Source organism: Phocoena sinus, chromosome 8 (genome assembly GCF_008692025.1).
Source record: "Phocoena sinus isolate mPhoSin1 chromosome 8, mPhoSin1.pri, whole genome shotgun sequence".
NCBI lineage: Eukaryota > Metazoa > Chordata > Mammalia > Artiodactyla > Phocoenidae > Phocoena > Phocoena sinus.
Genome location: NC_045770.1, coordinates 105869881 through 105875880, shown reverse-complemented (window position 1 = coordinate 105875880; position 6000 = coordinate 105869881).

The following is a 6000-nucleotide window of genomic DNA, read 5'->3' as shown; positions in this document are numbered from 1 at the left end:
CACTGTTGTGGCCTCTCCCGTTGCGGAGCACAGGCTCCGGACAGGCAGGCTCAGCGGCCATGGCTCACAGGCCCAGCTGCTCCGTGGCATGTGGGATCTTCCTGGACCGGGGCATGAACCCGTGTCCCCTGCATCAGCAGGCGGACTCTCAACCACTGCGCCACCGGGGAAGCCCCTCATTTTCCCTTCTTTTCACATGAGAGAGTATTTGTTTCTCACCTGCCTCTCCCACCAGAGTGTGGACTCCTGAGGGCAGGGCTTGGTCTAAAGGCTCTGTCACTACTGAGTTGCTCAGTATGTATTTGCCAAATGAATGAATGAATGAATGGACAAATGAATGAATATGGGTAAGAAGAGGGCTGGATTCAGATCATTCGAAAGCCCTCCGTGCTAGAAGGATTACGGTAACCTCTTCATGGGTAATTTAAAGGATTACGGTAACCTCTTCATGTGTAATTTAAAAGATATATACTAAAATAAGTGTAAGAAAATCCATCGAAGTTCTCATTCTTCCCTTGAGGGCTATTTGCTGCTTTCTTTAACATAGAAATTATAACACCCCTCGCCCATTTTTCTTTTCTTTGTGACCCTGCTTTGCTCGCACCTGAAGTTTGACTTCTCCTCCTGGTGGGTGACAGCCCTAGGAAGCAAATGAGTCGAGTCATTTCTCTTGAGAGGGCCCCTCTGTTGGGGATTTGGGAGGATCAGAATGGGGGTGCCTACGTGGCAGGGTGGAAGCTCGCAGGAGAGCAAGGCTAGTGGCAGAGGCAGGGCCAAGGCAAGAGGCTGGGAGCCTCACCTAGCCTGGGGTGGGGGCCAGACAGAAGGCAGCCAAGGAAGGCATCTGAGAACAGGTCCCCGGGGAGGGGAGAAGTGGGGCAGGGGTGACGCACGGGTTACAGAAGGAGAGGATTCTGGCGGGGGAAGGGGGGAGATGGGGCAACAGTGAAATGCAGCAGAGGTCCCAACAGGATGGAACCTGGGGAAGAGGCAGGTGCGGCCGGTCACTGGTGAGCCCTGTTGTCTCTCTTCATGACTGTGATCCTTTATCACATCCTTTATCACATCCTTTACTGAGTTGGTAAATGCGTTTTCCTGAGTTCTGTGATCCACTCTAACAAATCAAGCAAACGCAAGGGTGGAACCTCTGATCTGTATCAGGGGGCAGAAGCACAGGTGATAACCTGGACTTGCAACTGACATCTGGAGTCGGGGGACGGTCTTGTGGGACTGAGCCCTTAACCTGTGAAATCCGATGCTATCAATGGGTAGACAGTGTCAGATTTGAGTTGATTCTTGGATACCCTAGTGGTGTTGGAGAATTGCTTGTTGGTGTGGGGAAAACGTCCACACACTGGGTGACCAGAACTGTCAGAAGTGAAGTGTTAGGGACTTCCCTGGCGGTACAGTGGTTAAGACTCCGCGCTTCCGATGCAGAGGGCATGGGTTCGATCCCTGGTCGGGGAACTAAGATCCCACATGCCATGCAGCGCGGCCAAAAACTTTTTTTTTTAATTTTGAAAAAAGAAAATTCTTTCAAAAAAAATAAAAAAGGAAGTGAAGTGTTTCCTGTGAGCAGTGAAGAAAACAAACAGGGAGGAAACACATAGTGGGGAAGAGCTGGGGGTTTCCCTGCACAGGAAGGGTAGACAGAATCTGGTTTTCCTAAATAGGTACAAAACTGGTTAATATTCTACATGGCAATAAAAACACAACTTTGGCGAATACTTTTTTTCAACTGAAAGAAATCCTTGCATTGCTTTTTCTTTATTTAAAAAAAATTTTATTGGCATATAGCTGATTTACAATGTGTTAGTTTCAGCAAAGTGAATCAGTTATACATGTATAACATATATCCACTCGTTTTTAGGTTCTTTTCCTGTGTAGGCCATTACAGAGTATTGAGTAGAGTTCCCTGTGCTCTACAGTAGGTCCTTATTAGTTATCTATTTTAATCCTTGCATTTTTTTGGGACAAACATCTACCAGTTACATGTAACTTCATAAGAGTCTGGGGCTTAGTCAAAACACAATTCCCTAGAGAATGAGCTAATCCTTGGATGGGTGGTTAGACGGTGAGACAGTGAAACGACATTCCAGACATCCTTTTGCTTTGTTTCAAAATTTTGGATACATTATTCTTAATCTATGTGGGTCAGGAGTTGATAAATGGGCTTCGGAAGGTCCAAGACTGAAATTATTTACCACTGTTGACGTGTGTGTGTGTTTTTCTGTAGCTGTCATCGGGTTTCCAAAGGGTCAGTGACTGCCTGCAACTCCCAAGTTTCAAAACTATTGACTCAAGGTATTACCTCCTCATCTCCTTCTGCAAAGGGGAAGAATTAGCATCTTGACACAGAAGTCTTCTGCCGATGTTTATTTGGATATCAGTTCAAATGTGCTGCAAGCTGGTCACCTCTTCCCCATCTCTGGGGTCCAGGCAGGCCAGACAAGATGCCAGCTTCAAGGAGCATCTGCTGAGGTGTCACCTGCTCTTTGCCCGGCACGCTGCTCTGGTCACACCAAGGAGCTCAGGTCCTGGCCCGAGCTCACATTCTCCAGGTGGGCTGGCTGGTGGGACCCTCAGAGATGACTGGGATCTGAGGAGGTCATAATGCTGACCTCTGAGCTATTTGGACCTTTCCAAATAGCCTTAGAAAGGTCCCACATTTATCTGAAACGAACCTACATGGATCAGAGTGCGCATGTTCGTCTGCCCCGGCTGGCAGCCCAGCAGGTCTTGGCGATCCCTGCGCTTAGAGGCAAGCAGCTCTTGAAGGAATGAATACATCTCATGCTGATTGTAAGATGGCAATTGTGCCCATGTTTCTGATTAATAAATGAGGAAATAAGTCATTAAATGTGCTGTTTATAGACAAAAGCTTTTAAACTGCACTCCATAGAGGGAGAAGGATAATCACAGCCAACATTTATATGGCGCCTACTGTGTACTGGGGAACGTCCTAAGGGCTTCCCATCAGCTACTCAGGTAATCTTCACTAGGATCCTCCAAGGCAGCTTCCATTCCTCTCCCCATTTTCCAGGTGAGGAAACCACAGGACATAGACGTTAGGATCACTTAGCTGGGAAGCAGCTGAGTCAGGGTTTGAAGGCCGTCTAGCTTTGGAGTTCACACCCCTAAGTGACTAGAATTGCTGCTTCCTCAAATAAATAATGGTGGTGACAGACTTAGAGAACAGACTTGTGTCTGCCAAGGGGGAGCGGGAAGGGGAGGGATGGATTGGGAGTTTGGGATTCCCAGATGCAAACTATTATATATAGAATGGATAAGCAACAAGGTCCTACTGTACAGCACAGGGAACTATATTCAGTATCCTGTGATAAACCATAATGGAAAAGAATATGAAAAAGAATATGTATATGTGTATAAAGAAATCACTCAGCTGTACAGCAGTCATGAACACATTATAAATCAACTATACTTCAATTAAAAACAAAAAGAATGGTGGTGAAAAGTTTGCTCATTATCGGCCCAGCCCAACGTCCTCGTTTTTTTCTTTTAATTAATTAATTTTTAAAAATTTTATTTATTTTTGGCTGCGTTGGGTCTTCGTTGCTGCGCACGCAGGCTTTCGCTAGTAGTGGCGAGTGGGGGCTACTCTTTGTTGCGGTCTGCGGGCTTCTCATTGCAGTGGCTTCTCTTGTTGTGGAGCACGGGCTCTAGGCATGCAGGCTCAGTAGTTGTGGCTCGTGGGCTCTAGAGCGCAGGCTTGATAGTTGTGGCGCACGGGCTTAGTTGCTCTGTGGCATGTGGGATCTTCCCGGACCAGGGCTCGAACCTGTGTCCCCTGCATTGGCAGGCTGACTCTTAACCACTGCGCCACCAGGGAAGTCCCTTTTTTTTTTTTTAAGTGAAGAAATTGAGGCCCAGATGGGGGAGCGAGGCACCCACAAAGCCAGCCAGGGGCAGACCTGGCCCAAGGTCCAGGCGTGTCCACGCCTGGCCACTGTGATGCCTCCCTGGGAAGGCAACCCTCACCTCTGCCCACCTTCCTTGTGCCGAAAAGGGCCCCAGCAGGGCCCTGGGTGTGGTGAGGTGCAGAGGAAAGAGAGTGGAGTCCACGCCCTGGAGAGGAGGGGGAGGCGACAGGACAGGAAGGAGAAGAGGGGCTGGGGCGCAGGTTTCCTTTGCCACTCCTGCCCACAGCCCTGCCACCTCCCTGGCTGCGGACACTCACCCCGCTGCTCTCCCTGCCGCTCCCCTGCACCAGCGAGGAGCTGGCAGCTGTCCGCACTCTTTCTCTCCTCCCCAGCTCCGCAGTCGCCCCAGGTGACCCAGTGTCTCAGCTTCATCACCTCTTCATTTCATGACCACCCAGATGGCCTCACCCGTACCACCAACAGTCAATGCCCTACTCACCTCTAAATCTTTTTTTAAGTTTTGATTATTAAAATTGAGGCCATGGGAATTCGCTGGCGGTCCAGTGGTTAGGACTTGGTGCTTTCACTGCTGGAGCCCAGGTTCAATCCCTAGCCGGGGAACTAAGGTCTGCAAGCAGCGAGGTGCAGTCAAAAAATAAATTAAATAAATAAATAAAATGAAATTGAGGCCTAACATCAGGGAGAAAACACCATCAAGTGTATAATCTTATGCATGTGGAGCAAGGCGTTTTCATACACCCCTCCTCCCCCCACCCCACCCCCACCATGGGCTCCTCTGTATATTTCTAGGTCAATAGCCATCACCACTGTTAATATGTTTCACTTGGGACTTCCCTGGTGGCGCAGTGGTTAAGAATCCGCCTGCCAATGCAGGGCACACTGGTTCGAGTCCTGGTGTGGGAAGATCCCACATGTTGTGGAGCAACTAAGCCCTTGCGCCACAACTACTGAGCCTGTGCTCTAGAGCCTGTGAGTCACAACTACTGACCCCACGTGCCACAACTACCCAAAGCCCATGCTCCTAGAGCCATGCTCCACACCAAGAGAAGCCACCGCGATGAGAAGCCCGTGCATTGCAGCCGAGTAGCCCCCATAGCCCGTGCTCGCTGCAACTAGAGAAAGCCCGCACACAGCAACGAAGACCCAACACAGCCATAAATAAATAAATAAATAAGTAAGTAAATAAAAACTATCAGAGAGAACAGAAAGAAAAAAAACTGAAAAAAAATCTCATTTATGTTATTGAAATAATACAGTATATTTATTTGTGCTGTGTGTGTTTGGCTTTCTTTTGCTTAACATAAGCTCTGTAAGATTCATCCACCTTGTGTGTGTCAGTAGTTTACTCTTTTTTCTGGCTGTGTATTATTACACGTGTGTGGAGAAACCACGATTTATTTAACCATTCTACTGCTGATGGGCATCTGGGTTGTTTCTGGATTTTTGTCACCTTGAGCAAATCTTCTGTAAACCTTCCTGCCTGAGTCTTTGCCTGGACGTGGGTTCTCATTTCTCTTTGGTGCATACCCAGGAGTAGGATTACTGGGTCATAGGCCAAGCCCATTCAATTAAGAATTCGTTGTCACTCTGAGGTCCTTTCACTGGCACATGGTCTAGCCGCCTTCGTTCTTTGCTTGCATCTGCATTGTCTCGTTTTGTCCTCACCAGATCCCAGTGATGCTGGCAGAGCAAACATTGTCACCACCCTGATGTGGAATTGCTACTATTCACTCGCTGCCAATGGGGCTCAAGGTCCAAGTTCAGAAGTGCGGAACTCTGCGATTATAAAATTGTTTCCTATGGGAAATAGAAACTGAGTTCCAAAAAATCTCACACACTTTTGGACCAGAACCTGCTGGGAGCTGCCAGCAAGAAATGAGGCTGGCAAGGGTGAGTGGGACTCAGCTGTGCTCTTCGCAAGGGTGAGTGGGACTCAGCTGTGCTCTTCACAGGCCCAGAAGGCTTTACAAGTTTTGTATTACAACTGTTTCTCTATTTTAAGGTTGGACAATGGCATTGCCATTCTGTTTTTTATTTAAAAGGACCTTTATCTTTTTTTTAGCGATTCCTACTCAAGAACTGGTGGACAAAACGACAA